Genomic DNA, 25,717 nt, shown 5'->3' with positions numbered 1-25,717 from the left:
AACAAATATGAATATTTTACTTTTTATAATGAAATCATCATCATTTTGAATACCTGTATAATTCAGCAAACCTATATTTTCTCTATTTTCTAAATGACCAAATTGTTATATGATGATATCATGTATAGATAAAAGATCCATTTAAAAATGCAAGACAGGCCAGTGGAGTTTCAGATAGCAGCTTATGAAAACTTCATTGGTATGATTTTAGATTTCACACTGCAGATGATTGTTAAGAAACTACCATTGCTGAATTTTGCTGACCAAAGAATATCCACCATTATCTGAAATAACAGTGAAAATACCATTCTCTTTTCCAACTACCTGTGTTAGTGAGCCTGGGTGACTTTTTTTTTCCTTTTCTTTTCTCTCTCTTTCTCTCTCTTTTTTTTTTTTTTGTACTTTTTAAACAAAACAACCTATCGCATTAGTTTAAATGCAGATGGAGATTAGAAAATCTGAGGAGCATCAAACCCAAGGAGGGCTTGAGGGGACTTCCTCTTCAAATCTGAGACCTAAAATAAGAATAGGCTTACAGTGAATGGTTTCAGAGAAGGGAGAAGAGAGTGATCAAACACAGGAAGACTTACCAATTCTATTCATTAAGCATAAGCTTTTTCTATCAATCTCTTTACTTCTTTCATTCTTATTATCTTTGAAGGCTACGTTATACTTGGGTTTTTGCATTATGCAGAGAAAGCATTTTTAGAAGAAGAGTTTAATCTAAACCTCCTATCCTCTCCATAATTTAAGTAAGACCTATTTTGGAATTCTCTGTAACAGGCCATGAAAAATGAAGCATAATACAAATTTTACAATTTTATTCCAAAATTAATTACTTAGTACACAATTATAATTATCTATTTACTTTCCTTTTATCTGTATGTTGTAATATACATACATAACAATGAGGAATTACAAAAAATTTTGAACATATATAATATATAAAAAATTTTAATATGCTTAATGTATCTGCTTGTTTTTTTGAAATTAGAAAATCAGCATATATTTGGTGCCTCCAAATTCTGAAATGGGCAATTTCTTAGAAACACAAACATGTAGAAGTATAAAAAGTGTAATCCTTCCTCTCTCAAAGGAGTTTTTGCCATCTCATGTGGCAGAAATAACTAATGTCATTCAATAGAAAAAGAAGCTGAAAGTACTTGCCATTTTAAACCATTATCCTCTAGCTATATGTAGCAGCCTTTGGAAAGGAAAATTTTATTATAATTTTAAAATATAATTTTCACTTTATTTCTGTTTAATGATGTTTGAATGAAAAAAAAAGTATTCAACAAAAGAAACAACAAACAAAAACCCAAGATATAAAAAACAAAATTAAACATTTCAAATATATAATGGCATATTTTGTCAGGATGTTTTTGTGAATGTTTGCTTCCATTAAAGAGACCAACAAAAAGTGAAAGGGGGAGAATTAGATTAGACAACCGGTAATAGTATAAGAGCACCCTTTTTAACAAATCCAACTGCTGTTTATCTTTGAGTGTAAAACAGTATAATGGAATGTTTTTGTCCATAAAATTCACTCGAGATCCAGAGTTATAAATGTCAACGATTTGCATAAAAGCTCAACTTTAAAGATTTAGTACTGTTTACAAATGAAGACAAAAATAAGCACAAACATAAGAGTTGCATTTTAATATAGGTGTCCATTATCTAATGTTTATATAATGGAAGCCAAATGACTTCATTATTATCTGTGCTATTACACTGAATACCAAATGAACTCATCATACAGGCATACTTGCTTTAAAAACTATTACAACCCCATCAATGACAAGGGAAACATATATATGCAAACTTCTTTAGATGACTAATTTGATTTTTGTGTTAATTGCTAATGTATTATTAATCAACAGTTCATTATACTTTTAGATAACCTTAGTTTATTTGTGCTTTATTTGTACACAACTCATTTCTGTAATCTCTTGCTCTATAAAATTTTATTCCTATTTAAACAGTATTATCCTTAGGTAATGAATACATATATGCAAAAATCAGATGGAAGAACATGGAACCTGCTAAATTATTTGGTTATACCCAAATCTTTTTTTTTTTTAAAGATTTTATTTATTTATTTGAGAGAGAGAATGAGAGACAGAGAGCATGAGAGGGAGGAGGGTCAGAGGGAGAAGCAGACTCCCTGCGGAGCAGGGAGCCTGATGCGGGACTCGATTCCGGGACTCCAGGATCATGACCTGAGCCGAAGGCAGTCGCTTAACCAACTGAGCCACCCAGGCGCCCATGTTATACCCAAATCTTGATAAGTACAATCAATTTGGCACAAAGTTGTTTTTCCTATTAACTCGTTATTTTCAAAGTAGAATTTTTCAGCTCTGGCTTAGACTATATATGTTTATATCAAAATAGTGAACATATTCACTTTATCCTTTCAATTTTTATTTTTCTGAATTGGTTTCATGGATAGAAATTTAATTTATTTGATAAATAAATTGTTGTTTTGATTTGCTAGTCCATACCCAAATGAAATACTTAAAAGTAGATTTGAGTGAGATGATATCTGAAAAAAAACAATAGTGAGTCAAACACTCTGAAGTTGTTTTAAAAAAAAACATAGAATGAAACAGACACATTTTTATAAACAGGTAAAAGATGTTGATGCTTATGAAGAGCATATTTTTTATGAGAAAATCTAGAATTCTAATAACCTGGTGTTATGAAAAGACCAACTATTAGTAAAGGAAATTGACAATGGTTTTCGATCTTTCAATGAGGTAATCAGAGATACTCACTAGAATTCCATGCATTTGTGTATATGAGCCATTCATTAAAAATCTCTAATTTGGAATTTGCTTGGGTTTTCTTATGATGAATTATAAACCCTAAGTCTTTCTAACAACATGATAAATTACTGAAATACATATGATTGCTTCACACCATCAACTTAGAGGAATGTTTCCCAAACCTTTACATGTCATAACACAGATAAGACCTAGAAACATTCATCCAACATACTGTAGTGACAAAGAGGGATGCTCACAGACAATGGAAACAAACTCAGGGACTTTGGTCACCAATGGCCAAGGAATGTGGAACTCATTTTCAGCATTAGCTAGGAAATTCTGCCAAGAAATATATTTTACACTGCATAAAGTGACTCTTTCATTGCATCAAGAGACAAAAAGAATATTAATTAATGTACTTCCATAGGAAATTACAAAGTGTCAAATGAATACCTCTTATGAAAACATTTCAGTAGATACCATTATTTATTTAATGCTTTGATAAAAGTAGGCACTACTCTAAGCTCTTTATCTCTATTAAATCATTTAATGCTTATTACAACCCTATGAAATTGAAGCTTTTATCTCCGTTTTATAGGTAAGGAAACTAGTAAGTAATTTGTTCAAGAGCATATGGCTACAAAGGAGCATAGCCATGATTCAAACCCAGATAGCCTGATTTCAGAACTTAAATGCTTAAGCATTGGCTTTTTTTTTTGTTATTTTTAAATGTCAATAAAAGAGTAAAAATTAATATCAAGTAATTTATAATATTTTGGATTCTAAAGGATGTGCTGGAAAGAGATTTGTTGACCTAAAAATTTACCAAAATATATTTATATATATAAACTTTAATTCTCCACTTGATATAGGAGAACAAACACAACTTTAACCAAAAGAGAAGAAATACTGATGTATATTTTATTTTTTTTTAAAGATTTTATTTATTTATTTGACAGAGAGAGAGGGAACACAAGTAGAGGGAGTGGGAGAGGGAGAAGCAGGCTTCCCGCTGAGCAGGGAGCCCAATGCAGAGCTCGATCCCAGGACTCTGGGATCATGACCTGAGCCAAAGGCAGCCGCTTAACCAACTGAGCCACCCAGGCACCCCTGCATACTTTAATATCAGAAAAAAAATTAAGACTTACTAAAATTGGTTCCTTATATTCATAACTTATAAATAATAATTGTCCACTTAGACAATGTTTATATTATTATTTTTCTCTAGGTATTACAAACCATATTTGTTTCTCTAGAAAATTTTATTTTTGTAAGAAAGATATTAGTAAAATACTGGATAGTATTTTTGTTAAAATTGAAATCATATTCCACTGGAACTATATCTTGTTACAAGCTAATCAGCCATTCACTATTCTAAACATTTTGTTACATAAAGTGTACTTTTATGGGGATTGTACTGACAGGACTGAATGTAACAGATGTTTCAAAAGTTCAGTTAAAATAATCCTAACATTTAGTAGTATTTTAAGTAAAAAGTTATTGCAATTATTACATATCTTGCAACTACAAAAGACTGGAATAAGCAGAATATTTGGCAGTGAACCTTGTCTGATTTTTAACAGCTTCTCTGCTCCTAATATAATCTTAGCAGGATATACACATTTCAATTTGAAGCAAGTTAATTTCCCTGTGGTTAAGCCCCAGTCCTTGTAAACTCCTTTCTAATAATCAGTAATCAAGAAAAGGTATTTTTTCTCCTGTGGAAAGTCTAGCTTTCACGTACTTCATTAATGGAATTTGACTTCATGTATGGATTATTCACTCAAAATAATAAATAACTGCCTTGTTGAACTTAGAACAAACAAAACAAATCTAAAAGATATAAATCTACATTCTAACAAGTTTTCTGCTATCCACCACAAAATCATTGGCAACAATGATGTCTACATGTTATTTTGAAAGTCTTGGGTGCCACCAGATGGTGCTCTTACAGAGCCAAACAGAAAAAACATTCACTACAAAATTAGAAAAAACAAAACAAAACAAAACAAAAAAACAGTAGTGATTTTTTGGACTAGTAATTATCCTTCTCTCACATATTCAGAGAATCCCATGGTGTCCAATAATCCATAACTGAAATCATACTTCAGGGTTTGGAAACTTTGGATGCTAATAAATAATTAAAACTATACTGAAAATATATTTAAAATCAAAATAGTAAAAATTGAATATAAAATTGCTTTTAAATTAGGACTTGAGATATATATATATGTGTCAAGATAGCCAGATCAATAATAATAATAATAATGATAAGCTCAAAATGTCTCATTATCAATAAATATTGCTATTATTAAAAGTTTTAACTAATAGGTGTATACCAATTTATCACAATGCTAAATTTACCAGACACCCACTAGAAACTGTCACATATGAATATATGCGCATAAATCTAAATGTATATTTATTGTTAGAATATCATTAAATTTAAAATATATAGACTTGAAATGCATTCATGGCAACTAACATATCAAAATATTGAGTTGCTGTGTTCACCCAAAATGTCATTTGATAACAATAGGATGCTTGAAGTATATCTATTTGCAACAGTGATTTAACTTGAGAAAAAAATAAATTACTGGAAAAAGTAGATTTTTGATTATTTATTAACCTGAAGCACAGGGAAATACAACAGTCCTAACATTTGTTAGGTATCCCTCCCTTGAGATCCAGTATGAGAGTGTAACCACATTTCTTTCAAAACCAATCTTACTGTTGGTATTTCCCCCCAAGAATTTTCAAAATTTGTGTGTGCACTATCTTTGCCTTCACTAGTTTCACAGATTCCTCCAACAATTTAGAGTTTTGTGCAACAGCTTACATACATAAAATATTAAGGATGGAGGCCACTCAGTAACAACTGGCTGTGTTTAATCTGTCTCATTTATATTACTGTGAGATCTTGGGTAATTTATTAAATCTCTTTAAGCCTTAGGTTTCTCCTCTATTCGATGGGATAATTAAATACTACCCATATTTTAGTTTCTATTTTTGTTTTTATTTTTTCTTGAGGACTAAATAAATGGGTATACACACATATGTGTATGTATGTCTCTTAAACAGTGTTTAGCATATAATATGTGCTTTTAACTGTAAACTATCATTGTCATCATTATGGTTGTTATTTATGGGCCCATAGAAAAACAATAAAATAAGACAATATAAGGAGTTTTTATTTCTAAATTATTTTACTTTATAGAATTCTGTTATGAAGTGATTTTGTCATTTAGGCACACAGATATAAATACCCTATCAATATCAGATAAGTAAATATGATAATACTTGATAGTTTTGTTTCATTTTTAATATTTTTATGCAAAAGGGTGATAAGCTCTTGTAAAACAATATCTAAGAATACAGAATGAAAAGTGAATATATATCCCTTCTATATCCTTTAAATTCACTATCATTTCCAGAGATAATCACAGCTACCATTTTGTGTTATTTTTAATGGTCTTTCTTAGAAAATGAAAATATTGTCAGCCTTTCTAGTTCACGAAAACCCAAAGTTTGAAGATCGCTAATAGATTCTGCCTTTAAATGTAGGCAGGACCGCTCTTTGTCTTTTCTAGACCAACAATAAAACTTTAAATATTAGGTACTTAAGTTCATATTCTCCCTTAGCACATTCTGCTCTCTACCCATTATTCTCTCAGGAATTCTCTTATATTGAGTCTAAAATATCCAACTATTTAGGATAGGATTCAAGGATTACCTTGAAATCTTATAGTTGTGTGTCTCAATCAATTTATATTTTATCATCTAAAATCAAGGATTTTAGATAGACATCAAAATACTATACCTTAATTTTACATATACACACACACACCCAATTATGTTATATATAATTCTATGAACATATATATAATATACACATTATATATATGTATAAATATATATTATGTATAGTCACCCCAAAATAGACAAAATTCAAATCTTAGAAATAAACTGTAAGGAATATTAAAATTTAATTCACCGAATAATTTTTAAAATTATATTTTAGATATAAATATTGTATTTCCTCAAGATCTCAGTTTCTTTGTGGTTTTTTAATAGTGTCAGTAGGAAAAAATAATATCAGCAAATACTCCTCCACTCATTGATAATAAACTCAAAGATAGCCATCCTTTAAATTGTGATCTCCCTCCTAAAAGATGTTTGCTAAAATGTCATTGTTTGGGTAGTTAAATTTCACAGAAAATCCTGAAGCTTTATTAGAGTTCTTATTTAAAGTACTACAGCATGGTTAAGATTTAAAATAACTGACTAGTGTATATTTTTTCTTATTATTTATTTATTTTTCGGTTTTCTCCAATGGAGGTGATAATAAGCAAATGGCAGGAAGCCAGGGATGTGTTAATGTGAAGGAAATGGAAGATGCTAATGCCCAAATTGTAAAGAAGAAGAGAGACAAATAAAAGAATAGTGAATAAACAGTGCCTAAAAAATTGAAATATTTGCAAACACAGAAGGAAATATGATTTTAATATAAAGAAATTAGGACATTATGAAACTTTAAATATTGAAACTAATTTCTCTATGAATTATGTGTTATACTAAGCTAAATTACAAAACTTCCAAAAACATTTTCTCCCTTCTGCTCGTATTGTCCATCTTCCTAAAAGATTGCCTCTGATTTGTGACTTCACTCCAGTTTTTCTTTTCTCCTGTTTTGGCTCTTGTTTCTTGATCTTGTCCATCAACCATTCAATGTGTAAATCATACTTCATTTTTCAGTGAGGAATTCTAGTTATTTATATCTTAATGTTATTCTTTAGATAAGGAACCTCAAGTTTCTAGATAAAGGATGTGTATTAAAATGTAGAAAACCACTTCCATCCACAATGTATGTGTTTTTTTATGATATAAAGTATAAACTGTAGAGTAATTATGAATTTGCTTTCCTTATTATAGAGAAAAAAATATTACAAAATATTTATAGAATTTTCTAGCTAAACTTCTTTACCTTGAAATCTTATAGCTGTGTATCTCATTGTGCTTTCTTCTAACATCATTTTAAAAATATATTCTAAGAATTCTTGTACTCATTTCTCAAATCTATTATTGGTCAGATTGGATGTTACTGGCTGTTTAGAATATAATTATTATCTTATATTCTATAATTTTTTATGATTTAAGCAAAATATGTAGTATATATTTTTATTTAGTTTACTGACTATTCTCCCTGCAAATTTATTAAATGAAGACATAAAGGAATTTCATCTTATAGTACTAAAAATATACCCAAAGTCATGGGTATTTTGTTGTGCTTTGCAGATATTGCATTTTTTATAAACTGAAGATTTTTGGTAACCATGAGTCAAACAAGTCCATTGGCATCATTTTTCCAAAAGGATTTTCTTGTTTCATGACTCTGTGTCACATTTTGGTAACTCTTGCAATATTTCTAAATTTTAAATTAATAGTACTTTGTTATGGTGATCTGTGATCAGTGATCTTTGATGTTACTATTGTAATTATTTTGGGGTAGCACAAACTGCACCCACATAAGACAGTGAACTTAATTAATAAATGTTGTGTGAATTCTGACTCCTCCACCAACAGGCTGTTCCCCCATTTCTCTTCCTCTCCTTGGGTATTCCTATTCCCCAATATACAACAATACTGCAATTAGGGCAATTAATAACCCTACAATGGCCCACAAGTGTTCAAGCAAAAGCAAAAATCACAGCTTTCTCAATTTAAATCAATAGCTTGAAATGATTAAGTTCAGTGAGGAAGGCATGTCAAAGGCCAAGACAGGCCAAAAGATAAACCACTTTGGCCAAATAGTTAGCCATGTTGTAAATGCAAAGAAAAAGTGCTACTCTAGTCAACACAAATGATTAAAAAAAAAAAAAAAAAGGCAGCAAAACAGCTTTACTGGTGATATGTAGAAACTTTGAATAAACTGGATAGAAGATCAAACCAGCTTCAACATTCACTTAAGGCAAAGCCTAATTCAGAGCAAGGTCCTAACTCTATTCAATTCTATGAAGGCTAAGAGAGGTAAAAAAGTTGCAGAAGAAAAGTTTGAAGTTAGAAGAGGTGGTTAATGAGGTTCAAGGAAAGAAGCCATCTCCGTCACATAATAGTGCAAGGTGAAATAGCAAGTGCTGATGTAGGAGCTGCAGCAAAGTACTTAGAAGATCTAGCTAAAATAATAATGAAGATGGCTACACTAAACAACAGATTTCACTGTAGACAATATAGCCTTATATTGGAAGAAGATGCCATCTAAGACTTTCATAGATAGAAATCAATATCTGCTTCAAAGCTTCAAAATACAGGCAGACTGTCCTTAACAGCTAATACAGATGGTGACTTTAAGTTAAATCCAGTGTTCTTTTACCATTCTAAAATTCCTAGGGTCCTTAAGAATTATGCTAATTGGACTCTGCCTCTGCTTTATAAATGGAACAACAAAGCCTGGATGATAGCACATCTTTTTATAGCATGGCTTACTAAGTATTTTAGGCCTACTGTTGAGACCTACTACCGAGAAAAAAAAGATTTCTTTCCAAAAATTATTGCTCATTGACAGTGCACCTGGTAACCCAAGAGATCTAATGGAGATATACAATGAGATTAATGTTGTTTTCATGCCTTCTAATAGAACATCCATTTTGTAGACCATGGATCAACAAGTACTTTCTACTTCCAGTGTTATTATTTAAGAAATACATTTCATAAGGCAATAGCTGCCATAGATAGTGATTCCACTGATAGGTTTGGGCAAAGTAAATTGAAAATCTCCTGGAAAAGATTCATTATTCTAGCTGCCATTAAGAACACTCATGATTCATGAAAAAAGGTCAAAATATCAACATTAACAGGAGTTTAGAAGAAGTTGATTCCAGCCCTCATGGATGGCTATGATGGGTTCAAGACCTCAGTGGAGGACATAACTACAGATGTGGTGGAAATAGCAAGAGAATTAGAATTAGAAGTGGAGACCAGCAATGTGACCAGATTGTTTCAATCTCATGATAAAACTTCCCTGAATGAGAAGTTGCTTCTTATGGATGAACAAAGAAAGTGGTTTTAGAGGTGTGAGCTAAGACAGTGGAGTAGGAGGCTCATCTCATCCTTCCAACACAACTAGATAACTATCAAATAATTCTAAATACCCCAGAAATCAACCTGAAGACTGACAGAACAAACTCCACAACTAAAGGGAGAGAAGAAGCTACACTGAAGAAGGTAAGAAGTGCAGAGACATGATTTAGGGAAGAAACATATTGCCGGTGCTAGAGAGGGGAGGGAGCTATTGTTGCAGAGAAAAGAAAGGGAGAAAGGAATACACAGAGGAACACAAAAGAAAAACATTTCTCCAAAGCCATTGGCTGGGGAAATGAGAGCAACTGATTTTTGTAAGTTCTTGCAACCAGCAGGGCTTAAAGACTGGAGTTTCATTAAAGGTCAATGTGCTTGGCTGAGATAGAGCCCTGAGGGCACAGTGCTGCTCCCAGAGAGAAGGCAGGCAAACAACCTGGAGGAAGAAGGCATAGAAACAGTGATCTGAAGAATGCCTGGGGCACACAGAGGGGAGATTATTTGCTTCTCTTGGAGTGACTCCCTGAGAGCCAGTGTTCACAAGATGCCTCTCTGGGGAAAAAGATGTTGGCTGGAGCCATTTCCTTCCCCTGCAGAAACATAGAGTCACCTTCTGGAAGCAGCAAAGCACCAGCACTGGCTGCCTAACTTGATTACACCAAATCCTACCCCACTGTGCTTTGGAGCAATTGCCCTTCTCAGTCAAGCTTGCCTCAGTCCCAGGGCAGCAGGACCCTCCCCTAGAAGACCAGCAGATACCCCTGCCCACACCTCATCTCCTGACCAGAGAGTTCTGCAGGGTCTCAGTACTGGTGGAGTTGGTGTCAGGTCTCATTTAACATGCAGACCAGAGCACATCTAGTTAAAACTCACTACATTAGGGCCAAGGACCAAACACTGCCCACTGAAGGCAAGGAGAGCCTCTGCAGGCAATACACTGGAGGATAGAGCAGCCAAAACACAATAGCAGAACACACACAGTACACACCACAGACACTCCCTGAGGCATGAGGTCCAGGACCCTATATGACTTCTTCTTCATAAAGCCATTAGTCTCAGGAGCAGGAAACATAACAGGCTTTTCTAACACGGAGAAGAAGGCAGAGACTTAGACAAAATGCCAAGATAGAAGAAACCATTCCAAATGAAAGAACAAGATAAGGTCAGGACCAGAAATTGAAGCAAAACAGATATAAGTAACATGCGTGATGGGGAATTTAAAGCAACAATCATAAGGATACTCGCTGGGCTTGAGAAAAGAATGGAAGACTTCAGGGAAACCCTTGCTGCAGAAATAAAACATTTAAAGAATGAGTCAGAAATGAAAAATGCAATAACTGAGATTGGAAACATGCTGGATGAAGTGGACACAAGACTGGAAGAAGCAGAGGAATGAATATGTGATATAGAAGACAAAACAATGGAAATTAATGAAGCTGAACAAGAGAGTGAAAGAAGAATTATGTAACACAAGAATAGACAAAGGGAACTCAGAGACTTCATCAAACATAATAACATTTGTATTATGAGTCTCAGAAGAAGAAGAAAGAAAAGGGGGCAAAAAAAATTTATTTGAGGAAATCATAGCTAAAAACTTCCCTCAACTGGGAAAAGAAACAGATATCCAGATCCAGGAGGCACAGTGAATTCCCATCACAATCAACAAAAGCAGGCCCACACGAAGACATTTTGAAATTAAGTTTGTAAAATATAGTGACAAAGAAAAAAAGAATCTTAAAAGCAGCAAGACAAAAGGAGTCCTTAACTTACAAGGGAAGAGCCATAAGGCTAGTTGGAGATTTCTCAACAGAAATATGGCAAGCCAGAAGGCAGTGGCATGATATATTTAATGTGTTGAATGGGAAAAATCTGCAGCCAAGAATATTCTATCCAGCAAGGCTATCATTCAGAATAGAAGGAGAGATAGTTTCCCAGACAAACAAAAATCTAAAGTAGTTAGTGACCACTAAACCAGTCCTGCAAGAAATATTAAAGGGGACTCTGAGCAAAAAGGAAAAATCAAAAGTGACAAAGACAAGAAAGGAACAGAGAAAATCTCCAGAAACAATGACAAAACAAGTAATAAAATGACACTAAAAACATATCTATCAATAATTAGTCTCAATGTAAATGGAATAAATGCTCCAATCAAAAGACATAGGGTGTCAGAATGGATGAAAAAACAAGAGCAATCCTTATGTTGCCTACAAAAGACACCTGAAGATTGAAAGTGAGGGGATGGAGAAACATTTATCATGCAAAGGAATGTCAAAAGAAAGCCAGAGTAGCAATAGTTATATTGGACAAACTAGACTTTAAACCAAAATAACAATAACAACAACAACAACAACAACAACAACAAGAGATGAAGAAGAGCACTATATCTTAAGAAAGGGGACAATCCAATTAGATCTAACAACTGTAAATATTTATGCCCCCAACATGAGAGCATGCAAATATATTAAAAAATTAATGATGAACATAAAGGAACTCATTGACAATAATAACAGACTGGTAGAGGACTTTAACACCCCACTTACATCTATGGACCGATCATCTAAACAGAAGAAAATAAGGAAACAATGACTTGGAATGACACCCTGGACCAGATGGACTTAACAGATATATTTGGAACATTCTATCCTAAAACAGCAGGATACACATTCTTTTCAAGTGTGTGGGACATTCTCCAGAATAGATCACACACTGTATCAAAAATCAGACCTCAACCAGAACCAGAAGAATGAGACCATTCCATGTATATTCTCTGACTGTAACACTGTGAAACTTGAAGTCAACCACAAGAATAAATTTGGAAAGACCACAAATACATGGAGGTTAAACAATATGCTCCTAAACAATGAACTGGTCAACCAGGAAATCAAAGAAAAAATAATATGGAAACAAATGAAAATGAAAACATACTGGTTCAAAACCTTTGGGATGCAGCAAAAGCAGTCCTAAGAGGGAAGTATATAGCAATACAGGCCTATCTCAAGAAGCAAGAAAAATCTCAAATAACAACCTAAACTTACCCTAAAGGAGTTAAAAAAGAACAACATATGAAGCCTTAAACCAGCAGAAGGAAGGAAATAATAAAGATTAGAGACGAAATAAATGATATAGAAACTAAAACAAACAAACAAACCAAAAACAATAGAACAGATCAATGAAACCAGGAGCTGGTTCTTTGAAGAAGTTAATAAAACCAATAAACCCCTAGACAGACTTATCAAAAAGAAAAGAGAAAGGACCCAAATGAATATAATCACAAATGAGAGAGAAGTAACAACCAAATTACAAAAACACAATTATAAGAGATTTTTATGAAAAACTGTATGCCAACAAATTGAACAACCTGGAAGAAATAGATAAATTCTTAGAAACACATAAACTACTAAAACTGAAACAGGAATACATAGAAAACTTGAACAGACCACTAACCAGTAAAGAAACTGAATCAGTAATAAAAAATCTACCAACAAACAAAAGTCCTGGGCCAGATGGCTTCACAGGTGAATTTTACCAAATATTTAATACACATTTTTTTTAAAAAAGATTTTATTTATTTATTTTAGAGAGAGAGAGAGAGAGAGAGAGAGTGTGTGTGTGTGTGTGTGTGTGTGTGAGTGGGGGGAGAAGCAGAGGGAAGGGAGAGGAAGATAATCTCAAGCAAAATCCATGCTAAGTGCAGAGCTGACTCAGGGCTTGATTTCCCAACCCTAAGATCATGACCAAAAACTAAGAGTTAGATGCTTAACTGACTGAGCCACCCAGGCACCCCACAATTTTACTAAACATTTAAAGAAGAGTTAATACATATTCTTCTCAAATTATTCCAAAAAAATAGAAAAGGAAGGAAAACTTCCAAATTCATTCTATGAGACCAACATTACCCTGATATTAAAACCAGATAAAGGGGGGGATGGGTTAGCCTGGTGATGGGTATTAAAGAGGGCACGTTCTTCATGGAGAACTTGGTGTTATACACAAACAATGAACCATGGAACACTACATCAAAAACTAATGATGTAATGTATGGTGATTAACATAACAACAAAAAATTAAAAAAAAAAAAACAGATAAAGACTCCACTCCACCGAAAAACAAAACTATAGACCAATATGCCTGATGAAGATGGATACAAAAATTCTCAATAAAGACACTAGCATACTGGAATCCAACATTAAAAGAATCATTCATCACGATCAACTGGGATTTATTCTGAGGTGCAAGGGGGGTTTAATATTTGTGAGTCAATCAATGTGATACACCACATTAATAAAAGACCTTTCTTTTATTTTTAAGAACTATATGATTCTTTCAACAGATGCAGAAAAAGCATTTGACAAAATACAACATCCGTTTACAATAAAAACCCTCAACAAAGCAGGGTTATAGAGAACACACCTCAACATAGTAAAGGCCATATATGAAAAAACCTACAGTTACTATCATCCTAAATGGGGAAGAGCAGAAAGCTTTTCTTTCCTCTGTCCTCAGGAACAAGACAGGGTTGTCCACTCTTAACACTGCTATTCAACATAGTTTTGGAAGTCCTAGCCTCAGCAATCAGCAGAATGAAATAATAGGCACCCAAATCAGTAAGGAAGAAGTAAAACTTTCACTATTTGGAGACCCCATGATACTCTATATAGAAATCCAGAAAGACTCTACCAAAAAATTGCTAGAACTGATACACAAATTCAGCAAATTTGCAGGACACAAAATCAATGTACAGAAATTCTGTTTCATTTCTATATACTGATAAGGAAGCAGCAGAAATAAATCAAGGAATCAATCCCATTTAAAATTGCACCTAAAACCATAAGATACCTAGGAATAAAGCTAACCAAAGAGATAAAAGATCTCTACTCAGAAAACTATAAGCACTGATGAAAGAAATTGAAGATGACTCAAGGGGAAAAACATTCCATTCTCATAGATTGGAAGAACAAATGTTGTTAAAATGCCTATAGGAGTGTACTTGTTGTGATGAGCACTGGGTATTGTATGGAAGTGTTGAATCACTATATGTATGCCTGAAACTAATATTACATGGTATGTTAACTAACTGGGATTTAAATTAAAACCTAAAAAAATTATTGCTAAAAAATTCTAACTTAAAAAAAGCTAACCTGAGCATTTTGTAAGTCATAATCTTTTTGCCGGTAGAGGGTCTTGCCTCAATGCTGATAGCTGCTGACTGATTAGGATAGCAATAGCTGAAGATTGGAGGGGCTCTGACAATTTCTTTTTCTTTTCTTTTTTTAAAATTTATTATTTTTTATTTTTTTTATTATGTTATGTTAATCACCATACATTACATCATTAGTTTTTGATGTAGTGTTCCATAATTCATTGTTTGCATACAACACCCAGTGCTCCATTCAGTACATGCCCTCTTTAATACCCATCATTTTAAAGAAAATTTTTGACAGTTTCTTACAATAAGATAACAGTGGGTGCGCCAGAATGGTGCAGTCGGTTAAGCATCAGACTCTTGGTTTCAGCTCAGGTTATGATCTCAGGGCCATGAGACTGAGCCCTGTGTGGGGCTCCACACTCAGCTCAGAGTCTGCTTAAGACTCTCTCTACCTCTCCCTCTGTTTCTCATCCCTACCCCCTGGTCTCTCACTCCCTCTCTCTCTCTCAAATAAATAAATCTTTTTTAAAAAAGGTAACAATGAAGTTTGCCACATCTATTGACTCTTCCTTTCATGAATGAGTTCTCTGTGACAAGTGATAGATGTTGTTTGATAGCATTTTACCCACAGAACTTCTTTCAAAATTGGAGACAGTCTTCTCAAACCCTGCTATTGCTTTCTCAACCAAGTTTATGTAATATTCTAAATACTTTATTGTCATTTCAACAATCCTCACAGCACGTCACCAGGAGTAGAAACAATCTCAATAAACCACTTTCTTTTTTATTAAGTTTTTATTTAAGTTCCAGTTAGTTACTATATAGTGTAATATTAGTTTCAGGTGTACAATTAAGTGATTCAACACTTACATACAACATCTGGTGCTCATCACAAGTGTGTTCCTTAATCCCCACCACCTATTTAACCCATTCCCTCACCCACCTCCCTTCTGGTAACTAACTGTCTTTTTGTTCTCTATAATTAGGACTCTATTTCTTGGTCTGTCTCTCCCTCCCCCTTTTTTCCCTTTGCTCATTTGTTTTGCGTTTTAAATTCCACATGAGTGAAATCATATAGTACTTGTCTTTCTCTGACTGATTTATTTCACTTGACATAATATACTCTAGCTCCATCCACATCATTCATTGCAAATGGCAAGACTTCATTCTATTCTATGGCTGAGTAAAATTTATATATACACATATACCACTTCTTTATCCATTCATCAGTCCATAGACATTTGAGACATTTGGGCTCTTCCTACAATTTGGCTATTGCAGATAATGCTACTATAAACATTGGGGTGCATGTATCCCTTTGAATTAGCATTTTTGTATTCTTTGGGTAAATACATAGTAGTGTGATTGCTGGTTCATTGGGCAGTTCTAGTTGTAGGTTTTTTTGAGGAACCTCCATACTGCTTTCCAGAGTGGTTGCACCAGTTTGCATCCCCCCAACAGTGTAAGAGGGTTCCCCTTTTGCCAACACCTGTTGTTTCTTTGTTGTTGATTTTAGCTATGATGACTGGTGTGAGGTGATATCTCACTGTAGTTTTAATTTGCATTTCTCTGATGATGAGTAATGTTGAACATCTTTTCATGTGTCTGTTGGCCATTTGCATGTCTTCTTTAGAGAAAGGTCTGTTCATCTCTTCTGCCCATTTTTAAATTGGATGATTTGTTTTTTTGGGTGTTATGTTTTATAAATGCATTGTATTTTTTTGATACTAACCCTTTATCAGATATGTCATTTACAAGTATTGTTTCCCATTCCAAAGGTTACCGTTTAGTTTTGTTCATTATTTCCTTTGCTGTGTAGAAGCTTTTTATTTTGATATTGCCCAATAGCTTACTTTTGCTTTCATTTCCCTTGCCTCAGGAAACATATCTAGAAAGAAACTGCAATGGCCAATGTCAAAGAAGTTATCGCCTGTGTTGACTTCTAGGATTTTAATGGTTTCAGGTCTCACAGTTTAGGCATTTAATCCAGTTTCATTTCTTTGCATGTTGCTATCCAGTTTTCACAACACCATTTGTTCAAGAGCCATTCTTTTTCTTATTGGATATTCTTTCCCGCTTTGTCGAAGATTAATTAACCATATAATTGTGGGATCATTTCTGGGGTTTCTGTTTTCTTCCATCGATCTATGTGTCTATTTTTGTGCCAGTACCATATTATTTTGATTACTACAGCTTTGTAATATAACTTGATCTGGAATTATGATGCCTCCAGCTTTGTTTTTCTTTTAAGTAAGGTATGTATATATATTTTTTAGACATAATGTTATTGCACAGTTCATAGACTATAATGTAAACACAACTTTTATATTACCTGGGAAACCCCAAAATTAATTTGAATCACTTTGTTGTGACATTCACTTTATTGCAGTGATCTGGAACTGAACCTGAGATATCTCCAATATATGCCTATAATTTATAATGTAATTTCTAAATTTCAAGTTGAGCTTACAATTACATTCCCCACCAAAGCTAGTTCTTTTCTAGATAAATAGCAACATATTGGTAGGTAAGTTACCTGGAATATGAATGTGGAATTTTCTTTCAATGATAGTTAATATTATTGGCTGTATGAGCATTCCCCTTTACTTCTTCTTTACTTTAAGCAGAACAATTCAGTGAAGTTCAAAACTTAACTGTTTTATTATGAACCATACTACCACTCCATTATTCCTGGATTGACAAATATTTCATATGCATCTTTATTAAAATAACTTAATGAACATATAACTAAAGTACGAAATATTCAATTTACTGATAGAAGAAACTGAGATGAGGAGAAAATTGAATTTTATTGTGTTCTTTCCTTGCTGTGATACTTTTAGGATACAGAACATAGCCACCTATTTTTTAAATTTTCATTCTCACTTAAAAATATAAATAGAGCGCATCACCCTTTGAAGTCCACATTTCTGGTACTAAGAAACAGTTGTGATAAGCAGTCTGTTTGATGATAAGTGAACCTGTTTGCTAATGTACATAGACTCTAGTAAATGCATAAACACTTAGGTATTTTCATTCTCAAGTAAAGACCTAATCAATTTTGAGAAAATTCAAGTAGATAAAAAGCCAAGTATTTTTTGAAAGTGAGGAAAAAGTTGTCATAGTCCATTTACTGCACTGGGTCTTTCTTGTTAATTCAATATTAAATTAATTTAATTTCCAGGTATTTTCAGAAAAGTGAAAGCTGGACAATTGTATTATTACTAGCAATCTTTATAAATGGACCAAGATTAGATAGAATTCTGCCTGTGAATTATCTATCAATCCATCCATCCCAATCCATAACAATGACTCATTTGATTTTGTCCTATTCTAACCATAAAATAAATTTCCCCTCTAATTTAGTCAAGTCAAAAACAATATTTAGGAGCTAATATATCTACATTGCATGATATATATATGTATACACACACACACACACTTACGCTGACATAAATTAGTATATGTGCTGCCGAAGCGAGCACGTCGCTGACATAAATTAGAAGTAAACTGGCAAATATAGGGATGCCTAAAGAAACTATTTCTAAGTTCTGACTTTTCATTTCACTGAAGTAAGCATTTTTAAAGTAATAATATTTGTCCAGAGAGACATCAGTAAAGTGAACAAAACCTCAAATTGTCTATATATATGTGAGATAATATTCCTATGACTTTAGTAAAAAATGTACAGAATTAAAGAAAAATATTTTAAAAAGGAAAGTAAATTTAGATAAGGATTTCATTAAGTGCAGTCCATCTTAAGGCAATCAGATCAATCCTTTAGAAGTTTACTCATGATGACTTCCTATATTATTTTACATTGACTTCCCCTCCTGCTTCACATATAAGCAATTCAACTTTATGGAAAGTTGGGCATAGCCAGCCATCAGCTCAGAAATGGAAAACTGTAATTACTGTATTTTCAGACATAATTCACATGTTAAACCTGGTGGGAATTGATTTCCTCTGTGTGTACTTTTAAGGATGATGCATTCCAAAAGATGTGTGTTGCTCTCATTTTTTTTCTCTGAAGATCAATGAACGCTGTGAGATGTAGATGATGATACAAGTGATACTCTAGACATGTACCAAATTAACAACTCTGGATTTCATCAGCAATCTGTTGATACAGACTGACTCCCATGTCATTTTCTTTTTTTTTTTTTCCTCTTCTGATTGGAAAATATAATCTTTAATGGTTGAATAAATTTCTCTCCACACATTGACCAATAGTAAATCTTTTTAGATCTCATTCAGCTTTATCGTTCACTTTGGCAGTTCAGTTGTTGGCGTAGATATATTGAGGTCCGACAGAATGCAATTGAAATCTCCCTTCAAAATAACGTTCCTGGCATGAAGAAAAAAAAATTCATAAAAAGCCTCATCCTTGGGACAGCAACTTTTATAATGCAGAATTGATCTGAATAGCTCTCAGATGTTGGCCTTGGATAATAGTTCAGACTACATTATTTGGGTATGAACCTTGAACTTTCCAAGTCTCTTCTCTTGCTGTTTCTTTCCCTTTTATTAGCACAACCACACATATTCTGGTATTGTTCACTTGACATAGAAAAGAGACTCCAGCCTTAAATTATGCATAAAACAATCTCTCTAGTGTTTCTCCCTCTATAACTCAACAAAGCAGTATCCAGCAAACTAGTAGTATCACTGATCTGTTTTTAAGAATTTTAGAGTACTTAATTCATGTTGTATTTATGCTCATACATATATTAGAATATTTGAGATTAAGTATAAATGGGGAAGCACCAAAATTATTTAAGTAATGACATTATAAAAAAATCTCATTAGTCTCTTAACAATTATTAGTTTGTGTTTTTTAAATTTTTAAATTTATTTTTCAAAGATTTTATTTATTTGAGAGAGAGTGAGTGCATGCACAAGTGGGGGGAGGGGCAGGGGGAAAAGCAGACTTCCTGCTGAGCAGGGATCCTGACGTGGGGCTTGATTTTGTTAATTTGGGTCATTTCTCTTTTCTTTTTGATAAGTCTGGCCAGGGGTTTATCAATCTTGTTAACTCTTTCAAAGAACCAGCTCCTAGTTTCGTTGATCTGTTCTACTGTTCTTTTAGTTTCTATTTCATTGATTTCTGCTCTGATCTTTATTATTTGTCTTCTCCTGCTGGGTTTAGACTTTATTTGCTGTTCTTTCTCCAGCTCCTTTAGGTGGAGGGTTAGGTTGTGTACTTGAGACCTTTCTTGTTTCTTGAGAAAGGCTTGTATTGCTATATACTTTCCTCTTAGGACTGCCTTTGCTGCATCCCAAAGATTTTGAACAGTTGTGTTTTCATTTTCATTGGTTTCCATGTATTTTTTCAATTCTTCTTTAATTTCCTGGTTGACCCATTCATTCTTCAGTAGGATACTCTTTAGCCTCCATGTATTTGAGTTCTTTCTGACTTTCCTCTTGTGATTGAGTTCTAGTTTGAAAGCATTGTGATCTGAAAATGGGCAGGGAATGATCCCAATCTTTTGGTACCGGTTGAGACCTGATTTATGACCTAGGATGTGATCGATTCTGGAGAATGTTCCATGGGGACTAGAGAAGAATGTGTATTCCGTTGCTTTGGGATGGAATGTTCTAAATTTGTCTGTGAAGTCCATTTGGTCCAGTGTGTCATTTAAAGTCTTTATTTCCTTGTTGATCTTTTGCTTAGACGATCTGTCCATTTCAGTGAGGGGGATGTTAAAGTCCCCCACTATTATTGTATTGTTGTCGATGTGTTTCTTTGCTTTTGTTATTAATTGGCTTCTATAATTGGCTGCTCCCATGTTAGGGGCATAGATATTTACAATTGTTAGATCTTCTTGTTGAATAGACCCTTTAAGTAGGATATAATGTCCTTCCTCATCTCTTATTACAGTCTTTGGTTTAAAATCTAATTTGTCTGATATAAGGATTGCCACCCCAGCTTTCTTTTGGTGTCCATTAGCATGGTAAATGGTTTTCCACCCCCTCACTTTCAATCTGGGGGTGTCTTTGGTTCTAAAATGAGTCTCTTGCAGACAGCATATCGATGGGTCTTGTTTTTTAATCCAGTCCGATAGCCTGTGTCTTTTGATTGGGGCATTTAGCCCATTTACATTCAGGGTAACTATTGAAAGATAGGAATTTAGTGCCATTGTATTGCCTGTAAGGTGACTGTTACCGTATATTGTCTGTGTTCCTTTCTGGTCTATGTTGCTTTTAGGCTCTCTCTTTGCTTAGAGGACCCCTTTCAAGATTTCTTGTAGGGCTGGTCTGAAATTCTCCTTTCTGATGGGGCCTTTGCCTGATTTGGGAATTAAGGTAATGCTGGCCTCATAGAATGAGTCTGGAGTAATTTCCTTCTTTTTCTATTTTTTGAAACAGCTTCAGGGGAATAAGTATTATTTCTCCTTTGAATGTTTGGTATAATTCCCCCAGGGAATCCATCAGGCCATGGACTCCTGTTTTTGGGAAGGTTTTTGATCACTGCTTCAATCTCATTACAGGTTATTGACCTATTCAGGTTGTCTATCTCTTCCTGTTTCAGTCTTGGTAGTTTATAGGTTTCCAGGAAGGCATCCATTTCTTCGAGGTTGCTCAATTTATTGGCATATAGTTGTTGATAATAATTTCTAATAATTGTTTCTATTTCCCTGGTGTTAGTCATGACCTCCCCCGTTCATCATAATTTTATTAATTTGGGTCCTTTCTCTTTTCTTTTGGATAAGTCTGGCCAGTGGTTTATTGATCTTATTAATTCTTTCAAAGAACCAGCTTCTAGTTTCATTAATCTGCTCTACTATATTTCTGGCTTCGTATTCATTGATCTCTCCTCTAATCTTAATTATTTCTCTTCTAATGTGTGGCTTAGGCATCATTTGCTGTTTTTTTTTTTTTTTTTTTTGCAGATCTTAAGATATAAAGTTAGTCAGTGAATTTGGTATTTTTCTATTTTTTTGAGTGAGGCTTGGATGGCTATGTATTTATTTCCCCCTTAGGACCAACTTTAGAGTATCCTGTAGTTTTTGGACCAATGTGTTTTCATTCTCATTGGTTTCCATGAATTGTTTAAGTTCTTCTTTGATTTCCTGGTTGACCCAAATATTCTTGAGCAGAGTTGTCTTTAGCTTCCAGTGTTTGAATTTCTTCTACATTTTTTTCTTTTGATTGAGTTCCAGTTTTAAAGCATTATGGTCTGAGAATATGCAGGGAATAATCTCAATCTTTTGGTATTGGTTGAGACCTGATTTGCGACCCAGCATATGGTCTATTCTGGAGAAAGTTCCATGTGCGCTCAAGAAGAATGAGTATTCTGTTGTCTTAGGATGGAATGTTCTGTATATATCTATGAGGTCCTCTGGTCGTGTATGTAATTCAAATCTCTTGTTTCTTTGTTGATTTTCTGCTTAGGTGATCTAGCTATTGCTGAGAGTGGAGTGTTGAGGTCTCCTACAATTAATGTATTATTATCAAAATGACTTTTTATTTTGGTTAACAGTTGGCTTATGTAGTTGGCTGCTCCCAAGCTGGGGGCATAGATATTTACAACTGTTAGATCTTCTTGTTGGATAGACCCTTTAAGAATGATATAGTGTCCTTCTGTGTCTCTAACTACAGTCTTTAGCTTAAAATCTAATTCATCTGATATGGGAATTGCTACTCCAGCATTCTTTTGAGGTCTGTTGGCATGGAAGTTGGGTCTCCATTCCTTCACTTTCAGTCTGGATGTATCTTTAGGTTCAAAATGAGTCTCTTGTAGGCAGCATATGGATGGGTCTTGTCTTTTTATCCAGTCTGCCACCATGTGCCGTTTTATGGGAGCATTTATGCCATTCACGTTGAGAGTGATTATTGAAAGATATGATTTTATTGTCATCATGTTCCTTGTGAAGTCCTTGTTTCTATAGATTGTCTCTGTAAATTTCTGTTCTATATTACCCTTGGGATCTTTCTCCTTTTATAGAACCCCCCTTAATATTTCTTGCAGGGCCAGCTTAGTAGTCACATATTCTTTCAGTTTCTGCTGGTCCTGGAAGCTCTGCGTCTTTCCATCCATTTAAATGACAGCCTTGCTGGATAAAATATTCTTGGCTGTATGTTCTTCTCATTTAGTACCTGGAATATGACTTGCTAGGCCTTTCTGGCTTGCCAGGTCTCTGTGGATAGGTCTGATATTATTCTGACGTTTGTAAGGAATCTCTTCCCCCTGACTGCTCTTAAGATGGTTTCCTTGGATATAAGATTTGTTAGTTTTACTATTATATGCTGGGGCATTGGCCTGTTTTCCTTGATCTTGGGAGCGGTCCTCTCTGCCTCTAGGACACAAATGTTTGTTTCATTCCCCAGATTAGAGAAGTTCTCAGCTATGATTTGCTCAAATATATCTTCTAGTCCTCTCTCTCTCTCTCCATCCTCTCTGGGATCCCAATAATTCTGAATTGGAATGTTTCATGGCATCACTTATTTCTCTAATTCTGTGTTCATGGATTTTAAGCTGTGTGTTCCAGGCCTCCTCCTGTTCCTTCTTTTCTATCAATTTGTCTTCTAGATCACTAATTCATTCTTCTGCCTGGTTTACCCTAGCTGTTAGACTGTCCAGATTAGATTGCATCTCACGTTTAGCATTTTTAAATTCTGCCAGTTCAGCTCTCATTTCTGCCTTTAGAGACTCTATGTTGCCATTAATCCATTTCTCCATTCTAGCTATCATCTTCGTAACTGTTACCCTGAAGTCTATTTCCGACATCTTGCTTATATCTATATCCATTTTAAACCTGCGGCAAAAGTCACAGTCTCTGAGTTTTTCCTCTTTTGGGGGTTCCTCCTCTTAGTCATTCTGTTGATGGGTGATTGAGGGAATGTACAGAGTCCAAATTATTGACCACAACCCAAGCAAGATGCACCTGTTTTATAGGACCTTAGGGTTGTTGGACTCTTGTTCTCTCAGCCTGTCTTCTGGGGGTGGGGTCTGCCTTGCTGTTACTCAGGCAAGCCTGTTTGGGCAGAGTTGCCCTGCCCCCTATGGGGGGGATGGGCTCAATGAAAACTGTTTTTTGGGGGGCTTTTGTTTTCTGGTGGCTTTCTCTGGTGGCTTTCCCTTGCAGCTTTCCACATCTCTTCCGAGAGTCAGAGCAGAAGTGACCATTTCCAACCCTCTGCCTCAGAACAGGGAGAATGCAGTCTGTTCTTCAGTGAGCTGTCCAGGCCACACAGTCTCCGTTTCTGTCTGTGCTGCTAAAACCACAGCGTCCTGGGTTGTGTGCCCCACAGCAGCACTCCCAGTCCTCTTCCAGGCCCAGGCATGTCTGTGCCCTTTGTGCTTCTAAAGCCGCCAGCCGCCCCCAGTTTGCATGCACGCCCCCGCAGCTCCAGGTTTTAGTCCAGGGAGCTGCCCTAAAGTTATTTTCCTGCTGCTACCGGTCTGTGAGTCTGTGCCCAGTCCTCAGCACTGGAGGCTTTTGTGCTCCCATGGTGCAGGATCCCGGAAGCCCCCCCCTTCCATTTATCTTCCAATATCTGCCTGCAGAATCCCAGCTCCCCGCTTCATACCTCAAAACCAACTACCAGCGATATTCTTTTTGTAGAGATCCAGATATATCTTCTTACATTTCAGTCTGATTTCATGGGTGTTCAGAGTGGTCTGGTAGATATCCAGCTCAATTCATGGGACTGGTTGGAATAGGGTCCCCAATCCTCTGCCATCTTTTCCCCTCTTGTAAGTCTTTAAATTGAATAAGGGAAGTCATCTTTGTTCACCTTTAGTATTTAGAATTCAGTATTTTAGAAAATTTAGAATCAGTTTATTGTCATAAAATAACTGCTGAGATTTTTTTATTGGAATTGCATGAAATTTATAGGTCAAGTTGGGAAGGACTGAAATCTTGATGATACTGAGACTTCCTGTCCATGAATATGGAATATCTCTCCATTTATTTATTTGCTTGATTTCTTTCATTAGGGTTTTGTAGTTTTCCCCTTATAGATCTTGTACATATTTTGTTAGACTTATGTTTATGGATTTCAGTTTTTTGGATGCTATGTAAATGGTGATGTGATTTTAATTTCAAATTCTACTTGTTTGTTGTTGGCATATAGGGAAGCAATTGACTTTTGTATTTTAAACTTGAATCATAAAACCTCGCTATTACTGCTTGTTAGTTCCAAGTGTTTTTTTGTTTATTGCTGATTTCCAACATAGACAATGTGCAAAAAAAAATGAGGTTTATTTTTTTCTTCCTAATAGGTATATTTTATTTTCTTGTCTTAATACATTAGCTAGGACTTCCACAATGATTATATCTTATATTTCAAAAAACATCATTCTGAGAAGGCATCTATAGGCTTTATCAGATTTTCAGTGGCCTTGGCAAACACAAAGATAAAAACTACCATTCTAAAAAAAAAGAAAGAAAATACTGCTAAAAACTGAACCACGTTTCTCTGCCATGATCTCAGTCAGAATAATGGAAGATACAAATTCTCTTTTAAATTAGATTTTTGCGTTAGTGCAACTGATTAAATCTAAATCATGTAAGTACCATAGTTACAAGAAAGAAAGAAAAAAAAAGACTTGTGGGAATCTTGTGTTTGTTTGGTTTTTGCTGCATGATTCCCAAACTGTGTACCAAATCATCCTAAGACACAATGATATATTTAGAAAGATGTCCCCTTAATATTTTAGTTTTTCTAGTGAAAACTCAATGATGTCTAACATCTATATCACTGTGTGAACACTACCTCTAGATAG

The sequence above is a fragment of the Mirounga angustirostris genome, unplaced genomic scaffold, assembly GCF_029215605.1.
Source record: "Mirounga angustirostris isolate CCGP_5_RB_7025 unplaced genomic scaffold, mMirAng1.0.hap1 SCAF_9, whole genome shotgun sequence".
Classification (NCBI taxonomy): Eukaryota; Metazoa; Chordata; class Mammalia; order Carnivora; family Phocidae; genus Mirounga; species Mirounga angustirostris.
This window is presented reverse-complemented; position numbering follows the sequence as displayed.